The sequence below is a fragment of the Miscanthus floridulus genome, chromosome 1 (genome assembly GCF_019320115.1).
Source record: "Miscanthus floridulus cultivar M001 chromosome 1, ASM1932011v1, whole genome shotgun sequence".
NCBI lineage: Eukaryota > Viridiplantae > Streptophyta > Magnoliopsida > Poales > Poaceae > Miscanthus > Miscanthus floridulus.
Genome location: NC_089580.1, coordinates 89,056,789 through 89,081,235, shown reverse-complemented (window position 1 = coordinate 89,081,235; position 24,447 = coordinate 89,056,789). Strand labels below are relative to the sequence as shown.

The 24,447-nt window shown below is 43.7% G+C and overlaps 1 pseudogene; it reads left to right on the top strand.

Annotated features, from left to right (window-relative positions):
• Positions 1-314: 314 nt before the first annotated feature.
• LOC136460130 (probable clathrin assembly protein At4g32285) overlaps positions 315-24,447 on the top strand; it is a 66,438-nt pseudogene continuing 42,305 nt past the window's right edge.

Below are 24,447 nucleotides of genomic sequence, written 5' to 3'. Positions count from 1 at the left end.
GGCGGCGACCATGGCGGAACGGCGGAGCTGAACCACGGCAAAACGCCGGTGACGACCTCAGTGGCTCGATCTAAGGCTCGGACGAGCACCAGGGTACTACGGTGGACCTAGCGCGCTAGCTAACGGAGCGGGAGGAGGACTGTGGCGGCGTGGCCACGACGACGGGGCTCACGGCGGAACTCCGGCGAGCCTTTTCACGGCGCTGACGCTTACCGAACGCGAATGGCGGGCACGGGAAGAAGCTACGGGGTGCAGGGGAGACGGTGGTGCTATTGCGGTGGCGAAGGAGCAGCGAGGACGAGCTGGTGACGGCTATGGCGACGGCGGAGGTGCGGGCCGAGCTCGGCTGTCGCTGCGGCGAGGAAGAAGGGACGCCAGAAGGGAAATGGGAGCGCGGGGCGACTCGGGCGGGTGCTGGCGGTGATGAAGGCGCGCCCAGGCGCGGCGTGGCCTGCGCGGTCAGGGCGCTGGCGACGCGCGGCCACGGCGACCTCCACGCGGCGCGCGGTGACTGAAACCGGTCGGCCACTGAAGCCAACGCGCTGGACTTGATTCAGTTCGTCAGAACGCGATGGCCGAGCCTGACAGCGCGTTTTCAACTTGATTTACCGGCTAATCGGTGGCTCCTTCGTGCAAACTTACTGAATAGAATTTGTAGACCCATGTACCAGCTACCATTGTTGTTCAATGATCGAGTTCTAATTCGCAATAGATACGGAGTAATCTCGTGCCCAACCTTGGCTGTCAGTCGGTCGGTCGATCAACTACTTAGGAAAATTTGTTAAGTGTTGAAAACTGGATTTTGCTTGTTTTTGTGGGACCCATTCAAGCATGTTAGAAGCTAAATCAGTCCATGTCATAAAAATAAAAGTTGTTCCTTATGTCAAACACTACAACTTTGCTTTAGTGAACTCCTCCATGCAAGGTCCCTAACACCTAGTTCAACTTTAGTCAAACATGTCACTTTGAAAACATGCTACATACACAAACCATGACTAAATGACCAAACTAGCCTTAGCACTTAATACCAAAGTTGTTCATGATGATACTCTAAGCATGTTTAAACAATTTGCAAGGTTATTTAAGCTTTTCATGTAGTAGTCACTCATATAGCCATCCAGGTCAATCACATGAAATATCGCTTAAGTGCTTGATCATGAAATGTGGCCTTCATGAACAAGGTTCCTTTTGTTAGTCTAAGTGTAGCTAAGGTGTTGTAGTGACCAACATTACACACTAGCATTTATTTGCACATGATCATATGCATATGTTACAAGAAACACGAAATAACAAGCAATGTTTCATATGTTTCTATCAGATGTTTCAATTGTAAATGATGATTTATGAATGCTTGATGCTCATGCTCATGTTATGCAAGTCAAGTTATGCAAGGCTAACACCCGAGGTGTTACAGCCCCTCCCCCTTATAAAAATCTCGTCCTGAGATTTGCAAGACCTACCATTCTTGGAAAAAGGCGGGATAAACTTCTTGCAGATAATCTTCTCTTTCCCATGTAGCATCTTGTTCACTATGATTGTTCCACACCACCTTATAGAACTTAATGATCTTACTCCTTGTTACTCTCTCCATCACTTCTAATACTCGAATTGGCTTTTCTTCATAGGTCAGATCCGATTGAAGCTGCACGTTGGTGGGTGCAATAGCTTCTTCCGGTACTCGAAGACATTTCTTTAGCTGAGAAACATGGAACACATCAAAGATTGCACTCATCTCCGGTGGTAGTTGTAGCTTGTACGCAACATTTCCTTTTCGTTCCAAAATTTTGTATGGCCCTACATATCTTGGTGAAAGCTTCTTCTTCATCCCAAATCTCTTCACACCTTTCATGGGTGATACTCTCAAGTACACATAGTCACCTACTTCAAAAGTTAGTGGTCTTCTTCTTCTATCGGCATAACTTTTCTGTCTTGATTGAGCTGCCTTCATGTGTTGTTGGATGATACGTACTTGTTCTTCGGCTTCATTGACAAAATCAATACCAAAATATCTCCTTTCACCTGGCTCAATCCAATTCAATGGAGTTCTGCACTTTCTGCCATACAAGGCTTCAAATGGAGCCATTTTGATACTCGCTTGATAACTGTTGTTATAGGAGAATTCAGCTAAAGGTAACCATTTCTCCCATGAACCTTTTGAAGATATTACACAAGCCCTAAGTAAATCTTCTAGGATTTGGTTTACTCGCTCTGTCTGTCCTGACATTTGCGGATGATAAGCTGAACTCCTGATTAGCTTGGTTCCCAAAGCTTGGTGCAAGTGCTCCCAGAAACGAGCTATGAACTGTGGTCCTCTATCTGAGATTATGGTCCTGGGTACTCCATGCAATTTCACGATCTGGGCAACATATATTTCAGCGTATTTACCCGCGTGATATGTTGTGTGAACTGGTACAAAATGTGCTGACTTGGTGAGACGATCCACAATGACCCAGATTGAATCGTGACCTTGGGGCGTTGTTGGAAGGCCTGTGATAAAGTCCATGCTGATTTCCTCCCATTTCTATCCTGGAATAGGCAATGGCTGAAGTAATCCAGCGGTTTTCATATGGACGGCTTTCACTCTGCTGCAGTTATCACACCTAGCAACATAGGCTGCGATCTCTTTTTTCATCTTAGTCCACCAAAAACGGGTTCTTAGATCCTAATACATTTTACTACTACCCAGGTGGATAGACAATTTGGACGAGTGAGCTTCTTCTAAAATCTGATTCCTTAGCTCACGGTCTTTCGGCACCACTAGTCGGTCCTCAAACCATAATACACCTCTTTCGTCCAATCTAAAATGTTGGGTCTCTTGCTCTTGCATTTTTCTCTTGATGTGACTTATTCCTACATCAGTCTGTTGTAGCTCTATGATTTTGCCCTCAAGCGAACAACTGATTGTGATATTGTGTAGTACCGCAGGATGTAGCAAGTTGAATCCATCTTCCAATAGCGCTTCCATAGTGTTGCAATGGGACTTCCTACTAAGTGCATCGGCTACTACATTAGCCTTGCCCGGATGGTAATGCACTTCCAAATTATAGTCCTTAATCAATTCCAACCATCTACGTTGTCTCATGTTCAGTTCTGGCTGGGTAAAGATATACTTGAGGCTTTTGTGGTCAGTATAGATATGACATACATTGCCCAACAAGTAATGTCTCCATATCTTTAGTGCATGGACAACGGCTGCAAGTTCCAAATCATGTGTAGGGTAGTTGACTTCATGTTTTCTCAGTTGCCGAGAGGCATATGCAATTACTCTCCCTTCTTGCATAAGTACACATCCCAAACCTATTCCTGATGCATCACAAAATACATCAAAAGGCTTTTCAATGTCTGGTTGTGCTAGCACAGGTGCCGTAGTCAACAAAGTTCTGAGGGTGTGAAAAGCTGTTTCACATTCTGATGTCCACTGGTACTTCTCATCTTTCTGAAGTAGTCTGGTCATAGGCTTAGCTATCTTTGAGAAGTCTGGAATAAACCGACGATAGTATCCTGCTAACCCTAGAAAACTCCGAACTTCATGCACCGAAGTTGGGGCTTTCCAATCCATGACCTCCTGTACTTTTGATGGGTCTACTGAAATTCCATCTCTAGATAAAATGTGACCTAAGAAAGGCACTTTGCTCATCCAAAATTCACATTTGCTAAACTTAGCATATAGCTTATGCTCCCTCAATCTGGATAGGACAATCCTCAGATGCTCTTCATGATCTGACTCATTTTCTGAATAAATCAATATGTCATCGATAAACACGACCACGAACTTATCAAGTTCGGGCATGAATACCGAGTTCATTAGGTACATGAAATAGGCTGGAGCATTTGTTAGTCCGAAAGACATAACCAAGTACTCGTATAAGCCGTACCTAGTAGAGAAAGCCGTTTTAGGTATATCCTCCGGTCTGATCTTTATCTGATGGTAACCTGATCTTAAGTCAATTTTGGAGAATACTTTTGCCTTTGCTAGCTGATCGAACAAGATGTCGATGCGGGGTAACGGATATTTGTTCTTGATGGTCACAGCATTGAGTGGTCTGTAATCTACACACATCCTTAGTGACTTATCCTTCTTTTTCACGAACAATGCTGGGCATCCCCACGGGGATGAGCTAGGTTGGATAAGACCCTTGTCCAATAGATCTTGCAATTGAACCTTAAGTTCTGCTAACTCATTGGGTGGCATTCTATATGGCCTTCTGGATATGGGTGCGGTACCTGGCACTAATTCGATCTTAAATTCCACGTCCCTATCCGGTGGTAGACCTGGTAATTCCTCTGGAAATACATCCAGAAACTCACAAACCACGGGAATATCACATATGGTGGTGGCTTGGATAGCACAGGCTAAATGTTGGGGTTCGAAATCGCGGGAGAGTGGAACTAGAAAAGCATTCCCTCCCGTGGGTTCTCTCAACATGATGGTACGGGTGCTAGTGTCGATAAGAACACCATGATCCTTCATCCAATTCATGCCTAAGATTACACTTATCGACAATCCCGGCAATATTATCAAATCTGTTGTGTACTCCCTCCCTTGTATCAAAATGAGTACATTTTTGACTATCTTTTTGGTAGTAACAGTACCCCCTGCTGAACTTATGTTAAAACCCCCTTTACTTACTTCTATTATTTCTTGATCGTGTCTAGATGCAAATGCTTGACTCATGAATGAATGAGAAGCTCCCGAATCAAATAAAACAACAGCGGGGTGCTTGTTGACAAGAAACATACCAGCCGTGACAACTTCTCCGGCGGGCACTTCCTCCACAGCAGTATAGTGCACTTGTCCCTGACGTGCCCTGGCATTCACCTGCCTCTGATTGTTCTGCGTGGGGTTGCCATTCCTCTTGGGGTGGGGGCACTCCTTGGACCAATGACCTAGTTGGTTGCAGTTGAAACAAGGTTGATTACTTTTGAATCCGGCGGAGCTGTCCTGATTGCCATTTCCTTTTGGTAAGGCAATAGTAAACGCCTTACAAAATGGTTTCTGTGGCCTGTTATTCTGAGCTTTTGGTGGTGGAGGCCTGAACTTGGGTGCAGGTGGACGGAATTGTGGTCTAGCTGTGACAGGCGCTTTTGACTGGAAAGATCCGGATGCACCGGCCTCATATGCCCTCTTGCGACCTTTAGCAACTGCATGCATGTTGTTGTGATTTTCTTGGGTCAAGGCATCACTAATGAATTCATTGTACGTGGCACATCGGGAGTTTGCCATAGTCTTCATTAATTTGGTACCCAGACCTCGCTTGAAACTCTCAATCTTTTTCTCTTCAGTATCCACGAAACTGGGAGCATATCTTGACAAGTTGTTGAATGCGTGCATATATTCTGTGAGTGACTTTGTTCCCTGAGTGAGCCTCATAAATTCTGCTGCTTTCATGCGCATCAGGCCCGGGGGAATATGGTGTCCCCTAAAAGCCAACTTGAATTGATCCCAGGTCACTCTTGCATTAGCAGGCAGAGACGACAGAAAGTGCGTCCACCAGATTCCTGCTGGTCCTTGCAATTGATGAGAAGCATATTCTGCTTTCAGGTGTTCTGTGACTCTTAACAGACGAAATTTCTGCTCGATGGTATTCAGCCACTCATCGGCCTGCAGTGGTTCCTCAGCCACCTTGAAGATCGGAGGCTTCGTGTCCAGAAACTCCTTAAAGGAACTGTGCTGATTTGGCTCGGCCCCTGGTTGCTGTGGGTGGCCACGAGCAGTGTTTTGCGCGATAAGGCGCAAGGCTTCTTCCATTGTCCTCTGGCTACCCAGGAACTGGGCAAAGAACTCCTGAGCAGACGGCGGGGGTGGGGGTGGCAAGTCATCATGGTTGCCATCCTGGCTGCTACTAGCTCCTGCACGGGTGCGCGTCATCTGCGAAGTTGCAACAATAAGTGATTATTGGTTGATGCCAAGAGATTGCAGATGAATTAGATAATCATGCCAAACTGAAATTACTGGAGAAAATTCTCAAAATCACAATAAAAACAGAGGCATAATAATTCCTTCTCGCAACACGACATCACCAATTTGACCACTTATCGTGCTCATAACGCATGAAATTTTAAAGCGTGATTACCGACAAAGAACGGAAATTGCATTGACGTTCGTCCAAACATGCGATTAACATTACATGATAGTCTGGTTACTAATGCCAACTTCAACTACATGTCCATTACATAATTAGAGGTGATACATTAGTCCTTCCACTAAATGCGAAGCGATCTAATCCTCATCATGGTCACTATCGAGGTCAGACGCAGAATCATTTCCTTCCTCAGGTTCGACTTCCACTTCAGGTGCCACTTCTTCTTCTTCTTCCTCGTACCCCTCTAGATCCATTTCTGCGGCTCCAGGTGGTACATAAGGGTGGAGCTGATTGTGCAGTAGATGAACCTCTTCATGCAGATTATCATTGTATTCTTCCGCATTTGCCAGCTGCTGTTCCAGCTCAAACTGTCGAGCCCTCAGGACATCTTCTCGGGACCAAGCTGCATTTCGCTGGTGAGTTAACCTAGTCATCTCTTCAGTGAGCCTCTCAATCTCGATGTTGTGCTCCCTCTGAAGCTGACATCGGTCTTCACGGGCATGACCAAGAGCACTAGACACACGTCTGAGGCTACCCTCAACTCCATCTAACACTCTCATCGTTGCGAACATGGCGCTCATTGCAGGGTTATCACTGTTCTGCCCTTCTGCTGCACCAATTTCCAAAGATCTTCCTCTTGCCTGCTGCCATGAGTCAGTGGATGGGTTACCTCTGGGAAAGACTCCAACCAAGGCGGCTGCTAGCTCCTGAGGAAAACGATCCATGATATCCCTCAAGATTCCAAAGGCTGCCCTTCCAGCTGCTTCTTCAGTAGTCCTACCAGTTGACTCATAACACCAGCCTGTCCACTCAGAATCGTCACCTCGGGGACGAACAACGGCCTCCACAGTAACTAAGAGACCTTCTCCCAACCGCTCATTTGCCCAGAAGTAGCGGGGTTCCATTCCATCAGGATAGCCTACATAGCTGAGCACTCTCCATAAGAGTGTAGGCATCCCAAACTCTCCAAGGAACGTGTGACGTTGACAGGTATGTGGAGCAAGCTGACGGCTAGGAGCTCTCCCTCCGGTGGACTTGCGAGCAGTCTGCTTGGTGCGTGCCATCTGCACCATTAACATGTACCCTTGGTGAGACAATGCCATAATGGATAAGAGTTACATAACCGAGTAAGAATCTTTATAAGGGGAGGAACAAATGTAATTATGTGAATGGTATTTTAACATGATGCATGCTCGTGCCATACGTCCTCACAAACTTAGGAAAAAATTTGTTTCTAACGGTAGACACGGTGGCATACATACGTTCTCTCATAAATAGCGTAACTAGTCGAGCTACACGTTTCGTTGTTAGTGTACCTGCATAAAATTTTATTTCAGCCCTAAACCCATAATGAATATGCGGAATGTAATTGTAAATACTTCCATATATGTATACCCATACATATACTTCCATATCAATCTACCCGTTAAGAATTTAAACCCACAATTAAATACGTACCATATACACATGCAAGCATGTATACATAGCCGTACCAAAGCTAACTCTTCCCGACCGCATGCTCACATCTTGCAGTCATACACTCATCTTACCTTGGTGTAGAGGCATTTGATCCATACATTACCACTCAAGTGAATGGCATCCATACTATAGCACGCCGTATGGACGACGAAGTAAAAACCCCCATGTTAGTACTTAAATAGCCACCTAATAGTCCTTAATTTGGGCATAAGGAAAGTGATCAATGGCACACTTTAGATTTCAAATACCTATTATTTGACTATTAGTTGCTAGAGAAGGGTTTTTTGGAAAACAAAAACTTTTGTTTTAAATACACTTGTGACAATTAACGTTGAATCTTGCTCTGATACCAGCTGTCGCAGAACCGACCAATTTATAAGAATACAAGTACAATGGCAATCTGCAAGCGGTCGCACTGTCATACTTGAACCCATATAAACCCGGTAGTCCGTCGAGTACCGCGACGGGTCTCGATAAACGATTTACAACAACCAAGATCGTACAGGATTCAACATACATGCCACATATTACATAAAGTTCACAGATACGTTTCATCATCAGAGTACGAATAGAAAGTTATTACAAACTAAGTTTGATAATTAAAGCGGAAGCAAATAAGTTCGAAGATAAAGTTGCCAACATAGTTTGATACAGTGCCATGCCAGATCACGATCCACAAAAGCAAAGATAGGAATTACTAAGGAAGCCTGCCCAAGGCTTACTCCTCATCCACAGCGGGATAGAAGCAACTCTTGCAATAACCATGATACACAGTGCCATCTGCAACAATGGGAAAATAAACCCTGAGTACGAGAAGGTACTCAGCTAGACTTACCCGTCATGAACCAGAAATAAAATGACTCCAAGGATCATGCAAGGCTGTATAAGTGGACGTAACTGGACAACATTTTGCGTAAAAGGCAATTACCCGTTGTACAATTATGATTCCTTTATCAAGTTAATTATAACTAACCATTTCTAGATTAGCAACTATCCTGTGCCAAACATGTGGTATATTATTTAGAATCATACAATAGTAACCATAGCAGGTATTGTAATTCCATATTCATCTGAACCATCATGTTTCATAACACAGTTACTACGATGTTGGAGCTAGCCAAGTTTCTCACTATCCGGGAGAGACGGCGATTCGAATCGATTTCTACCAGCTGGGAATTTATTCCTAACACAAACCCAGATCTACCAGCCACGATAGTCTTAGGTCACCTTTGGTACAACTCAGGTACACATTTCGCGGGTCCGTACCGCGCCGCACAATCTGGAACACCAGATGCCAGGATGCTCAGGCCAAGCCTGCCCTTGGGCTCAGTCTGATCGTCCCCCGGAAGGAGCGCACAACAGAACGATTCCCGGCCTGAGTTGAATTACTCGGCTTCGCGGTCGGAACGAGTTATCCGGCCAGCTAAGTGAGAGGCATGCGTTCAATCTTGTCAGAAGTTCCAACAACGGTACGGTCCTTGATCGACACAGACGGGGATAGATCCACACCCAAGACCTCCATGCCTTGTTGCTTTTCTATCGATATCCCGCCCGGTCTCCATTTACATTAACCATGGTTCTTTTCCACGATAACCATTATAACCAAACGTGCTCCGGTATCCACCTACATCTCGCAGGTGACAGGAATCACCCGACTTCTACCGGTCTAAGCATGGCTAAGCATATATTCGATCCTGGACCTATACCGGTTAAAGGTGTAATTTCTGGACAAGGAATGTACATGCATCAAGTGGTTTCATTCAACTCTTATAACCTAATGCATCAATCATAAATACGTAAGTAAACAGTTGTAAATTACTGGGAGACTTATAATGCTCCGGGGCTTGCCTCGCAGAAAGGAAGTAGGGCGATGGTCAGGGCACTCCGGAAGCTCTTCAGGGTTCTGCTCCACGCCTTCGGGAGCTGCGGCTTGCGGATCCTCCTGCGGGTTCCCTTCCTCTGCTTCTTCGAATTCCAGCAACGTGATCTCTTCCTCCGATCCTAGATGCATGAGTATGGTATAAGTATTACGAATGCATATATGTTAACAAGTGCATCACGTCGTTTGAGTAGGTGCATATCTCTTCTCGCTTACTACTTAACTTACTTCTACAAAGCATCGACTATGCCATAAACAATATCTACTTGTTTTACTCATAACTGGAGTTTTACAATTCCAAATCTAGTGATCCTGGACTTTCTGGAAAGCTTATCAAATTTTCTACAACTTTGTTATTAACCATTTTTACAGTCTACATCAGTTTCAACATGTAACTCCTCATACTCTAGAATCAGTCCGGAAATGATTTAACATGCAATATAAAGTAATAGCACTTCTACTTTATGTAATCATCCACAAATTGACAACCTAGAACCTACCAACAGTTTAAGCATACCAAACATAGTTAAGATAATATAATGGCAAAGCCCAAACTATTTATTAAATTGCCTTTATCATTTTATTTAGATATCTAGGTTAAATAATAAATATATATCAGATGTGCTTAATAAATTCTCAAAAATTTACAGAGCCTTACTAATGCTATCAAAGGACTACTATAAAAGTTTCATGTCATTTTACTAAGTAGAACATCCTATACAAAAATGATAAGGAAGCAAGGCTTGAAATAGCATAAATGGAAAATCCTATTGAAAAGTGTCAAGCAACAGATTTCTTATTTTTCCTAACATCCATATGGTACTAGTATCACCTCCAACAAATTTCATGAATTTTGGACTCATAATTAATTTATAAAAATTCATGCAAGGATTAACTATTTATAAAAGAAAAATCTATAACTATAGATCTACACATGCACTGGTCTTCAAATTTTTATCCAAGCTCATGTATGACAAGAATAGCCTACCAAAAAAAATTTCATAATTTTTGGAGCACAGGAACTCTAGATATAAAATAAACAAATTTGAATGCATTCAAAAGCACATTTGAAATCCCTATTTAAATCTCTAGAAATATCTACTGTACAAGTCAAGAACATATTTTTCCTAAATACTACACTTCCTAAGCAACACAATCATATTTATTTCACCATTTTAGGAGCTACCAAACTAAGGATACAAAAATAACAAAAGAAATCAAAAACTGGATCAAATGAGCTATCCTTCACTACTGCTGTCGCTGACTGGTGGGACTCGCTGGTCAGGGGACCCCACGCGTCATCGACACAGAGCAGAGCAGCGGCGCTGCTTCGTCACGGCGCGGCGAGAACTCGACGACGGTGAGTTCGCCGGCGGTGACATCATCACCATACGACCTACATGACCTAGCGCGTTGATTGGTATACTTGGCCGGGCCTATGGTCGACTCTAGAGCTGCCGGCGGCGACCATGGCGGAACGGCGGAGCTGAACCACGGCAAAACGCCGGTGACGACCTCGGTGGCTCGATCTAAGGCTCAGACGAGCACCAGGGTACTACGGCGGACCTAGCGCGCTAGCTAACGGAGCGGGAGGAGGACTGTGGCGGCGTGGCCACGACGACGGGGCTCACGGCAGAACTCCGACGAGCCTTTTCACGGCGCTGACGCTTACCGAACGCGAATGGCGGGCACGGGAAGAAGCTACGGGGTGCAGGGGAGACGGTGGTGCTATTGCGGTGGCGAAGGAGCAGCGAGGACGAGCTGGTGACGGCTATGGCGACGGCGGAGGTGCGGGCCGAGCTCGGCTGTCGCTGCGGCGAGGAAGAAGGGACGCCAGAAGGGAAATGGGAGCGCGGGGCGACTCGGGCGGGTGCTGGCGGTGATGAAGGCGCGCCCAGGCGCGGCGTGGCCTGCGCGGTCAGGGCGCTGGCGACGCGCGGCCACGGCGACCTCCACGCGGCGCGCGGTGACTGAAACCGGTCGGCCACTGAAGCCAACGCGCTGGACTTGATTTAGTTCGTCAGAACGCGATGGCCGAGCCTGACAGCGCGTTTTCAACTTGATTTACCGGCTAATCGGTGGCTCCTTCGTGCAAACTTACTGAATAGAATTTGTAGACCCATGTACCAGCTACCATTGTTGTTCAATGATCGAGTTCTAATTCGCAATAGATATGGAGTAATCTCGTGCCCAACCTTGGCTGTCAGTCGGTCGGTCGATCAACTACTTAGGAAAATTTGTTAAGTGTTGAAAACTGGATTTTGCTGGTTTTTGTGGGACCCATTCAAGCATGTTAGAAGCTAAATCAGTCCATGTCATAAAAATAAAAGTTGTTCCTTATGTCAAACACTACAACTTTGCTTTAGTGAACTCCTCCATGCAAGGTCCCTAACACCTAGTTCAACTTTAGTCAAACATGTCACTTTGAAAACATGCTACATACACAAACCATGACTAAATGACCAAACTAGCCTTAGCACTTAATACCAAAGTTGTTCATGATGATACTCTAAGCATGTTTAAACAATTTGCAAGGTTATTTAAGCTTTTCATGTAGTAGTCACTCATATAGCCATCCAGGTCAATCACATGAAATATCGCTTAAGTGCTTGATCATGAAATGTGGCCTTCATGAACAAGGTTCCTTTTGTTAGTCTAAGTGTAGCTAAGGTGTTGTAGTGACCAACATTACACACTAGCATTTATTTGCACATGATCATATGCATATGTTACAAGAAACACGAAATAACAAGCAATGTTTCATATGTTTCTATCAGATATTTCAATTGTAAATGATGATTTATGAATGCTTGATGCTCATGCTCATGTTATGCAAGTCAAGTTATGCAAGGCTAACACCCGAGGTGTTACATACGAGAAGTTAGATGCATGCCCGATATGTCATGCATCGCGGTATAAGATCAGACGAGATGACCCTAGTGATGTTGAGGGCGAACGTCCCACAAAAAAAATCCATGCCAAGATTATGTGGTATGCTCCTATAATACCACGCTTGAAATGTCTGTTTAGAAACAAAGACCATGCAAAGTTGTTGCGATGGCACAAAGAAGACCATAAGGTAGACAATATATTGAGACACCCTGCTGATGGGTCCCAGTGGAGAGCAATCGATAGAGAATTCCCGGAGTTTGCAAATGACACAAGAAACTTAAGGTTTGCTTTAAGTACGGATGGTATGAATCCTTTCGAGGAGTAGAGCAGTAATCATAGCACTTGGCCTGTTACTCTATGTATCTACAACCTTCCTCCCTGGTTATGCATGAAGCGTAAGTTTATTATGATGCCAGTGCTCATCCAAGGCCCAAGGCAACCTGGCAATGACATCGATGTGTACCTGAGGGCAATAGTTGAAGAACTTCTACTTTTGTGGAACAGACCAGGTGTACGTGTGTGGGATGAGCACAAATAGGAGCACTTTGACCTGCGAGCATTGTTGTTTGTAACAATCAATGATTGGCCTGCTCTAAATAATCTTTCAGGACAATCAAACAAGGGATATAATATATGCACGCACTGTTTCAATGACATTAAAGGTATATTCTTGAACAAATGTCGAAAGGTCATGTACCTTGGCCATTGTTGATTTCTTCCTGCGAATCACCCCCTAAGAAAGAAAGGCAAGCATTTTAAAGGTAAGGCAGACCACCAGACCAAGCCGGGCAACCGAACTGGTGAGGATGTACTCAATATGGTCAAAGATGTGAAAGTAGTATTTGGAAAGGCACATGGCAGCGAACCTATTTCGAACGACGCTGGTGGTCATGCACCCATGTGGAAGAAGTCCATATTTTGGGAGCTACCCTATTGGCAAGTCCTAGAGGTCTGTAGCGCGATTGACGTGATGCACCTGACGAAGAATTTTTGTGTGAACCTGCTAGGCTTTATGGGTGTGTATGGAAAGCCTATGGACACACTTGAAGCACGACAGGACCTGCGGTGTTTGAAAGAACGAGACAACCTACATCTAGAGAAGACAGATGATGGATGCCATTACTTAAGTCCTGCCAGCTACACTCTTAGCAAAGAAGAGAAGGAAAGCATGTTTGAATGCCAAGCAAGCATCAAGGTACCATCTAGATTCTCCTCAAATATAAAGGGTATAATAAATGTGCTAGAGAAGAAATTCCTAAACTTAAAGTCCCATGACTGCCACGTGCTCATGACGCAATTGCTTCTAGTTGCATTAAGAGGAATTATACCTCCAAATGTACGTCTAGCCACCGTGAAGCTATGTGCATTCCTCAATGCAATTTCTCAGAAGGCAATCGACCCAATGGATCTAGCTAAACTATAGAATGATGTGGTTCAATGTCTTGTCAGCTTTGAGTTAGTGTTCCCTCCTTCCTTCTTTAATATCATGACACACCTCCTAGTTCACCTGGTCAAGGAGATTAGCATTCTCGGTCCTATGTTCTTGCACAACATGTTCCTCTTTGAGAGGTTCATGGGAGTCCTAAAGAAATATGTTCACAACCATGCTCGGCTAGAAGGAAGCATCGCCAAGGGCTATGGAACATAGGAGGTCATTGAGTTTTGTGTTGACTTTATTCCCGACCTTGACCTGATTGATGTTCCTGAATCACGACACGAGGGGAGACTAAGTGGAAAGGGGACACTAGGGAAGAAACCATATATTGGTACGCAGGATAATTATTTTAATAAAGCACACTACATAGTTCTACAAAACTCCTCCTTGGTGGATCCGTATATCAAGACACATAAAGAGTTGCTCTGATCCGAGTTTCCAAGGAAGTCTGAAGCTTGGATTACGCATCAGCACATGGAAACTTTCAGCGACTGGTTGCGAAAAGAATGTCAGGATGATGAGAGTATTGATGAGCAATTATATTTGTTGGCTAGGCAACCATCGTGGCATATCCTCACATACAAAGGGTATGAGATAAATGGGAATACATTTTACATAGTAGCCCAAGATAAAAGGAGCACCAACCAAAATAGTGGTGTCCGCATAGATGCCACCAACCCTAATGAAAATAAGCAAACATATTATGGCCGCATAGAGGAGATATGGGAACTAAACTATGCACCTACTTTTAAGGTACCTTTGTTCAAGTGCTAATGGGTAAAGGCGACTAGAGGCGGGGTAGCAGTCGACAACCAGTATGGAATGACAACCGTGGACCTCAACAATATTGGGTACAAAGATGAACTGTTCGTCCTTGCCAACGATGTGAATCAGGTGTTCTATGTCAAGGACATGTCTACAAAACCGAAGAGAGGGAAAAACAACAATGACCCTGAAAGCATCTAGGCCCCTAGTTGGGTTTCGGTGATTAATGACAAAACAAGATTACTATGACTAACATGTGTTTTGTAGAGACAAGTAAGTTAGGTCATGGTAATGGAGATCAATTGGGCAATCAAGGTTGTCATGCCCCTACGATGGAAATCATTTCGGTTTTCAAAGGATGGACGACAAGGTTAAGGATGACTAGTTCTAAGTGTCGATTGGAGTTGGAGTGACACTTAGAGTAGTTTAGGACTTTGTTTTTCCTTTGGCCGTACTATTAAGGGGGTATGAACGGGTAGCTTGACCTAGTTGAGTCTAGTGAGTTAGGTGTGGTGCACACTTGTTAAAACTAGCTCTAGGTAGCTCCTATGAATGCCTAAGATCCTTTGGAGCAAACTTCATTCACATATGATCAAGAGTTGGAAGTGAATGGAGGGTCAAATGCTGACCGGACGCTGGCCGCAGGGTCCGGTCAGTTCATTTGATCAAGCAGATTGCGTTCAGTGCGACCGGACGCTGGAGAGGTCAAGTGACCGGACGCTGAGAGGTAGCGTCTGGTCGACTCCAGTAAGGTTCTAGAGAAGAGAATCTGTGACCGGACGCGTTCGGTCAGTATTGACCGGACGCTGGAGGTTCAGCATCCGGTCGAGTACAGTAAGGTTCCAGTAAGGGTTTAATGCGACCGGACATGTCCAGTCAGTGGTGACCGGACCCTGCCAGCGTTCGGTCAACACATTTTCATTGGTTCGTGGGTTGAACTGACCGGAGCGTCTGGTCAGTACGACCGGAGCGTCCGGTCACCCCGCAGAAGCTCATAACAGTTCATTTTTCAGGCTGCCTTATAAATAGAAGCTCCACTCGTGTGTGGAGTTACTTTTGCTCATTCCAACAGCTGAGAAACACGTTTGTGAGTGCCAAGAAGAGCAAGGTCCTAGTGAGGTGTTTGAGATTTGAGAATCCAAGAGAGTAGCCTCATTAGTGAATCAAGAGTAGCTAAGTGTGCATCCATCTTCTCATTAGGCTTCGCATGGTCAAGTGAGAGTTTGTGCTTGTTACTCTTGATGATCGCCATCACCTAGACGGCTTGGTGGTGATTGGGAGCTTGGTGATCACCCGGCGGAGCTTGTGGGTGACCCAACTCAAGTTGTGAGCGGCTTTGGGTGATTCGCCATGACGGAGTGTCGAATAATCAACCCATAGAGAGCACTTGATCCTTGCGCAGATCAAGGGGGAGCTACACCCTTGCACGGGTGCTCCAACGAGGACTAGTGGGGAGTGGCGACTCTCCGATACCTCGGCAAAACATCGCCGCGTTCCTCTCTCTCTATTTACTTTGAGCATTTACTTTGAGCAATTCAATACTTGTTCTTACATTCATAGAATTGCCATGCTAGAGTAAGTTTGGAACATAGGTTGCAAGTCCGTTGTGCGTTACATTAATAGAAACACTTTTCTAGGTACAAGGGGTTAATTGGGCTAACCGTAGGATTTGATTATTACAAGAAAATTTAGAATTAGCCCAATTCACCCCCCCCCTCTTGGGCATCTTGATCCTTTCAATTGGTATCGGAGCCTCGTGCTCACATTTTTAAGCTTAACCGCTTAGAGCAAGATGTCTCACGGGGATGGACCTCCTCCTATCTTTGAGGGAGATGACTTTCCATATTGAAAAATCCACATGGAGGCGTACTTAGAAGCTCTAGACGTTGGTATTCTTAGAGCCGCCTCACAAGGCTTCCCAAAACCTCGGGATGCTACTAACCTACAAGACGATGAGGTTAATTATGAAAAATGGAATGCAAAGGCTCGCAACACCATCTTTAGAGGCCTTTGCAAATAATTGTTCAACCGTGTAAGGAACCACAAAGACGCCCATGCACTATGGTCGGACGTTTGTGCGCTCCATGAGGGAACCAAGAGTGAGCGTGAGGAATGCTATCATCTTGTGATTAAAAAGCTAAATTCATTTGAAATGCTTCCTAAAGAAAGTGCTAATGAGATGTATTCTCATTTAAATGTTCTTGTAGAGGAAGTCAATGGGCTTGGACTTACTCAAATGTCACCATCCGACGTTGTGAGAAAGATCTTGAGTGTCCTCCCCATTAACAAATATGGGCACATTGTGACCGTGCTACATCAAGGTGATCTTTCCGCCGCTACACCGACACAAATCTTGGGAAAGATCAATGCTCATGAGATGTACATGCACATCACGCCACAAGATGGCTCATCCTCTACAAAGAAGAAAGAGAAGGACTTAGCATTCAAAGCTAGCCAAGATAAGGGCAAAGCAAGACTTGAGTATGAGAGCTCAAGTGATGAAGAAGATGATGAAGAAAGTCTTGCTCTCATGGTGAAGAAGACCGCCAAGATGCTAAAGAAGCTAAACAAGAGTGGCATCAAGTTTGATAGCAAGAAGAAGTTCTTCACTAGCTTAAGAAGAAAGCCAATCTCCGAGATGGATTGCTACAATTGTGGGGAACTTGGCCATCTAGCTCATCAATGCACAAAGCCCAAGAAAGACAAGTTCAAGAACAAGAACAAGGGCAAGAAAGATGACTCAAGCAATGAAGATGAAGATGAGAAGAAAAAGAACAAGCCATACAAGAAGAGAGATGGCAAAAAGAGGGACTTCTACAAGAAGAAGAAGGGTGTGTTTGGTTGAGCTGTGGCTGTGGGAAAAAGCTGTTGTGGGCTGTGAGCTATGGAAAAGCTATTGTGGGCTGTGAGCTGTAGAAAAGCTAAAAGCTGTTTGGTTAAACAAGTATAAAATATACCTTTTATCTTTATCTCTCTTGAAACAACTATGGAAGAGCTTTTTATTCCACCAATTTCGAAAAGCAGAAAGCCAAAAGCCAAAAGCAGGGTCAACCCAGCTTTCAAAAATGAACTACGGAAAAGCAGCTGCTTCTAAAAAAGCACCCTCCAAAAGCAGCCCCTTTGGTTGGGCTTTTGGCTTTAGGGGCCAAAAGCCAAAGCCAAAAGCCCAACCAAACAGGGCCGAAGAGTGGAAAGGACTACATTGTCGGTGATTGGCTCACGGACATTGATTCATCAAGTGGATCATCCGATGATGGTAGTGACAATGAAAAGGTGGCCGCCATTGCTATTGATCTTGCAACTTCATCGCCACCATCGCCATCATCCTCTACACACCTATGCCTTATGGCCAAGGGTGAACACAAGGTAACTAAGAATGATGATAGTAGTGATGATGAGCAAGCTAGTGATGATGATAGCGACAGTGATGATGATGATTCACCTACATATGATGATCTTGTCAAAATACTAAGAAAATACACTAAGATCATTAGAAAGAGTAGAGCTACAAATGAAAAGCTTGATGCTAAAAATGATTCTCTCTTAGCTAAGTGCGATACATTGGAAAAGGCAAATGATGAGCTTAGAGAAACTAATGATGCTATATCATCCAAACTCAAGGAGCTCAAATCTTCTAAGAAAGATCTTAAAGATAAACATGATAAACTTGAGTGGGTGCACAATGAGCTCGTCACTAGTCACAACAAGCTAAAAGATGAGTATACAACTCTAAAGATCAATTATGATACTCTTGTTATTGCTCAAGAATTCTTACCAAATGAGCCACATGATGCTACTAACCATGTTGTTAAGATTGATATACCTACATCATGTGATGATTTGATTGATGACAGCATTGAGCATGGATCTAGTAGCAAAGGCAAGCAAGTGGTTGAGTGCAATGACTATGATGAGTATGTCAAGCTCAAGAGTGATAATGAGAAGCTCATGAAAGATCTTAAAGAAATGAAAAGCCACAACACCATTGTGCTAGAAACTCTTGATCATGACAAAGAGTTGATCCTTGAGAATGAGAAGCTTAAAGAAGAGAACAAGAAGCTCAAGGAAGAAAAGAACAATGAGGTTCTCAAGGAAGAGAACAAGAAGCTCAAGATGGAGAAAGAGCATCTCAAGGTGGGATTGAGCAAGTTTGCAAGAGGCAAGCATCTCCAAAGTGAGCTACTCATGAATACCGTCATGAAGATGGATAGAAGTGGCATTGGATATGTGGCAACTGTAGAGAAGAAGAAGGCTCAAGCTCAACAACAACAATCAAAGCCAAAGCCAAAGAGATGTTTTGAGTGTGGACAAGAAGGCCACTTTGCTCATGAGTGTCAAACTCCACCACCACAACCCTTGCCCAAGCACGCTAGACCCTTTGCCTTCAATGCTCACTACATGCTTAGAAAGGACTCTAGTGGAAAGATGAAAGTCATGTTCTTAGGTCCCCCTAACAAGAATAGGCCTAAGAAGATTTGGGTGGCTAAGTCACTTGTTCAGAAGGTGAAGGGCCCTCAACAAGTTTGGATTCCTAAAGCTTGAATCTCTTGTGTGTAGGTGAACTACAAGACCGGTGGAAGTCATTGGGTTATTGATAGTGGTTGCACTCAACATATGACTGGTGATCCTCGTATGTTCACCTCACTAGATGAAGAGGTAGATGGACAAGAGAAAATAACATTTGGAGATAACTCAAATGGCAAGGTTAAAGGATTGGGCAAAGTGGCAATATCAAATGATCATTCCATCTCCAATGTGTTCTATGTTGCTTCATTGAGTTTCAACTTGCTATCTGTTGGACAATTGTGTGATCTTGGCTTCCAATGCTTGTTCACCAAGAAGGAGGTTGTTGTATCCAAGGTAGATGACAATCAAGTAATATTCAATGGATTTAGATACAACAACTTATATCTAGTGGACTTCACCTCTGAAGATGCAAATTTGAAGACTTGCCTATTCACCAAAACAACACTTGGGTGGCTATGGCATAGAAGACTTGCTCATGTTGGGATGAGCTCACTCAAGAAGCTTATGAAGAATGATTTGGTGAGAGGGTTGAAGGATGTGAAGTTTGAGAAGGACAAGCTTTGTAGTGCATGTCAAGCCGGCAAGCAAGTTGCAAATACTCATCCAACCAAAGCTTTCATGTCAACCATAAGAGTGCTAGAACTCCTACACATGAATTTATTTGGACCAACAACATACAATAGTTTGGGAGGAAATCTCTATTGTCTTGTGATTGTTGATGACTATTCAAGGTATACATGGGTATTCTTCCTTCATGACAAATCCGAAGTTGCATCTTGCTTCAAGAAGTTTGCTAAGAGAGCTCAAAATGAATTTGAAGTGAAGCTCAAGAAGATAAGAAGTGACAATGGCAAAGAATTTGACAACACAAACATTGAAGCTTATTGTGATGAAGTTGGGATCAAGCATGAAGTCTCCGCAACTTATACTCCTCAACAAAATGGTGTAGTTGAGAGGAAGAACTGGACTTTGAACACTCTTGCAAGGACAATGCTAGATGAGTACAACACCCCCGAACCTCTATGGGCGGAAGCAATCAACACCGCACGTTATGCATCCAACCGCCTATTCCTTTAGAAATTCCTTGGCAAGACTCCGTATGAGTTGCTCAATGGGAAGAAGCCGGACGTCTCCTTCTTTAGGGTGTTTGGTTGCAAATGCTACATCTACTAGAAGCGGCAACACCTAGGGAAGTTCCAAAGACATTGTGATATTGGTTTTCTTATTGGTTACTCATCAAAGTTCAAAACATATAGAGTATTTAATCATGCCACTGGCTTGGTTGAAGAAACATATGATGTGGAATTTGATGAATCTAATGGCTCCCAAGGAGCACATGAGAATCTTGATGATGTAGGTGATGAACCATTGAGGGAGGCTATGAAGAATATTCTGGTGGGAGACATCAAGCCAAAAGATGATGAAGATGATGTACAAGTCATTGATCAACCTTCTTCATCAAGTGTGCCACAAGATGGTGAAAAAGATAGGAGAGTAGAAAATGAAGATACTCATATCTCCCATGAGCAAATGGTGGTACAAGCATAAGATGTTGATGCTCCACAACCTCCTCCTCAAGTGGTCAATAGAAGAAATACACCTCTCCTACAAGATCATCCACAAAATCTCATCATAGGGAGTCCATCAAAGGGTGTAATGACTCGATCTCAAAAACTTGCTTCATTTATTGCTTATCATTCTTTTGTCTCTTGCTATGAGCCTACCAAGGTAGAAGAAGCTCTCAAAGATCCGGATTGGATCAATGCCATGCATGAAGAGTTGAACAACTTCACTTGCAATGAAGTTTGGACACTTGAAGAGCGACCAAAAGGTGCAAGAGTCATTGGAACAAAGTGGGTGTTCGGCAACAAGCAAGATGATCAAGGTGTTGTTGTGAGGAACAAGGCAAGACTAGTTGCAAAGGGGTTCTCTCAAGTTGAAGGTTTAGATTTTGGAGAGACCTTTGCACCGGTTGCAAGATTAGAAGCCATCCGTATCCTTCTTGCATATGCATCACATCATGAAATGAAACTATATCAAATGGATGTGAAAAGTGCATTTTTAAATGGCTTTATTAATGAACTAGTCTATGTTGATCAACCTCCCGGGTTTGAAGACCCTAGATATCCTAATCACGTTTATAGGTTGTCCAAGGCACTATATGGGCTTAAGCAAGCCCTAAGAGCTTGGTATGAGCGCCTTCGGGACTTCCTCATTGAGAAGGGCTTCACTATTGGGAAGGTCGACACCACACTATTTACCAAGAAGCTCGATGGGCATATCTTCATTTGTCAAGTATATGTTGATGATATCATCTTTGGATCATCAAATGAAGACTCATGCAAAGAATTTGGTGAATTGATGTCGAAGGAGTTCGAGATGTCCATGATTGGTGAGCTTACATTCTTTCTTGGTTTTCAAGTCAAGCAAATGAAAGAAGGCATCTTCATCTCTCAAGAGAAATACACAAAAGATCTTCTCAAGAGATTCAAGATGGATGAATGTAAGCCAATCAAAACACCAATGCCTACAAATGGACATCTCGATCTAGATGAGAGAGGTAACCCGGTTGATCAAACTCTCTACTGTTCTATGATTGGTAGCTTGTTATATTTAACCGCATCTAGGCCCGACATCATGTTTAGTGTGTGTATGTGTGCTAGATTTCAAGCTAGTCCTAAGAAAACACATTTAATTGCCGTAAAAAGAATCCTTAGGTATCTTAAGCACACACCAAGCATTGGCCTTTGGTATCCCAAAGGAGCTATATTTGAATTAGTTGGCTATTCCGATTCGGATTATGCCGGATGCAAAGTGGATAGAAAGAGCACATCCGGAGGTGTAACACCTCTGGTGTTTTGACCTAGCACTAAAATTTGACATGTCATCATATGCATTGCAAAGCATTCATAAAGTAGAAAATTTTGAATGCATTCACTAAATAAGCCTTATTTCATAATGTTGTTATTTCATGTGATGTGATTCAAAACCCTAAATAAAGATCATGACCACAAGGGTCAAATTTCATGTGATCATGTGAGGTCATGTGTTATTTGACTCAAATAACCCTAATGGGCCATGTTACTGGTCAAAAATCAAAGTTAAAGTAAAAGGAAAACAAATCAAATTTCAATTCAAATTCAAATCATAAAAGTCCTTTTTGCCCCTTTTGTCTAATTCAAAATCCATTTGGAATTTGGGGTTGAGCCAAAAAGTAAAGTCGAAGATTATTTTATGTGGATCAACTTTGGTATTCAAAGTTTTTCAAGTTTACATATAAAATTTGGAGTAATTTTGAAATGATTCAAATGCTTAAATGCACCCAAAATTCAAATTTCAAAATGGAGGCAGAATTTGAAAATGTTCCTTGAAGCAAAGTTGTAGAGTTTGAAAAGTTGAGCAACTTTCATTTTTGGAGATTTTCAACTTCTTTAGAAAATTTGTGAGTATTTTGCAAAATTAACATAGTGGCAATTCTGTAAATACTTCAAAATTGAAAAGCAGCTGAGCGCCACCTCTGTGCTTGCCGCCGACGCCACGCGGTTGTCGCCGCCGATCATTTTGCGCCGCTTCCTCGCGTGTTGACACGCAGCCGGCACCGTGGCGAGCTTGGGCGTGCGCTGTCGACGCCGGGCAACCCCTTCCCAGCCATAAATAGCAGCAGCCGCCGCCGTCGTCCCCGTTTTTCCCCTCTGCTCTGCTCCGCCGCCAGCTAGCTCCGCCGCTCGCCGTAGCCACCGTCGAGCCGCGTCCGTCGTGCCTAGCTACGCCAACGCGATCGCCTCGACCTTGTGCTTCTCTACGGCTTGCTCACGTCGCTTGGGTTGGCCGGAATCGCTCGGCGCAATGTCTTCTTCCCCGAGACCGGCCGGAGCTCCGCCACCATCGACTTGACGTGGCCAGGCCGTTCCAGACCGTCTCTGTCTTCACCAAACGCACCGGCGTGATCGTGGTGAGCTACTGAACACGATACTCGCTTTCTTTTAGACTCTACTGCACCGTTGCCGGGGTTACATCGTGAGCCGTCATGCCCGAGCCGCCATGGCCGGCGTGGAGCCTTCTCCGGTGCGCCTTCTGCCAATCTAAGGGCTAGGATGGGTTCGTAGGTGTGTATACAGCATTTGGGTGCGGTCTGCCTCGCCGGAGCATCACCGTCATCGCATTTTGGGCCGGCCAGTGATGGCAGCACCGCCGTGACCTATATGTGTCACTGACGAGTGGGGTTGGGCTGTCAGTGAGAAAGAAGGAGAAGAATAGTGAGGTTTTATTATTTTCTGATTTTGAATAGTGCTGAATCTTTGGAAATTTGTAGGAAAATAATCATAGCTCCAAAAATTCTAAAATTTTGTGTGTAGCCTCTGTACATGCTCTAGTATGGTTTAAAAATTTGAAACTGGAAATTTGAATAAATTGTTAATGTTCAAATATTCAGTCCATTAATTAATAAATGCAGTTTCCATGATTTTTGTAGGCCAATGTATAATTCCAAAAATTATGAAATTTCTTTTGGTACACTAATTTGACATAAGGAAGCTTACATAAAATTTTGAGGTCATTTGGAACAAGTTCATTTTTGGGCTTATTTCCAAATTAATTCAAAAATAAATAAAAGCAAATCCTAAGTGTTTGATTAGTGTTGAATCTTGTTTTGGTCATGTTTTGTGACTAGTAGGGTTTCAAGATTCTTTTGGTCAAGTCACATGTGTGGTTCTTGATGGTAGGATTGCAAGTTGGTTTTGTTGGCTTGCAACTGTACCGTGAAGGAAAATCGTATTCGGGGTGTTTTTACATTTCATGTACCGTGAAAGCATCATGTTTACATTATCATCATGTTAAAGCATATGTTATCATTTCGTGTAGAATCCGAGAGTGAAACAATTCTAGTTGAGCAAGTTCTGGAAGAATCCCCGGTTGTCACGGGATTCGATAAGTGTGGTACGGATCCGGAACCTGAGATCGTCAACAAAGGCAAGCCCTGGTTTATGCATTAAACCCTTACCTTGTTTACTTTGAAAAGTTTATCACCTATGTTACTTATTGCATTAAGTTGATATGTCAAATGTTACCTACTTGATGCATTGCCTACCTTGTTAATTGTTTACCATCCTTGAAGATGTTTTCATTTACAAAGGCGTAGATTGCTTAGTATGCTCTATAGTAGGCTTTTAAAGTAAAAGTTTCGATACAATCAAAGATGGCATACTGGCCAAAGAAAGAAAGATGATAGAATGAACTAGAGACTATTCGGATGACTTATCTTGAATGTTGGGTAATGTTGTCGACTATGTCGCTTAAAGGCCACTCATTGTGGATCTTCTGAACGAGACACTTTGTAGTACTGGTCACATACTCTGGTAAGCCTACTTCGGCTAATCCGATACTAAGAT